A 259-nucleotide genomic window follows, 5' to 3' on the forward strand; every position below is an offset into this window, starting at 1 on the left:
ATTAAATGGGCCTATGTCTTATAGTTGCTAGCATGTAGGCCTATTTATAGTCACATTATTATGATCGGTCTACATTTTTTATTTAAATGTATTAATTAACGTAAATTGTAGTCCATCTATAGCAATAACTAAGGGCCTGTTTGTTATCGAATCTTCAGTGACAAATTCGTGGCTCTCTTTAATTAGAAAGTTACATAGTAAGGTAACACAAACTTACTGTATGAGAACTTTAATAAATACTTTTTATCTAAAACTTCCT

Source organism: Anneissia japonica, unplaced genomic scaffold (genome assembly GCF_011630105.1).
Source record: "Anneissia japonica isolate Jap-2015-1 unplaced genomic scaffold, ASM1163010v1 scaffold2950_len93424_cov113, whole genome shotgun sequence".
Classification (NCBI taxonomy): domain Eukaryota; kingdom Metazoa; phylum Echinodermata; class Crinoidea; order Comatulida; family Comatulidae; genus Anneissia; species Anneissia japonica.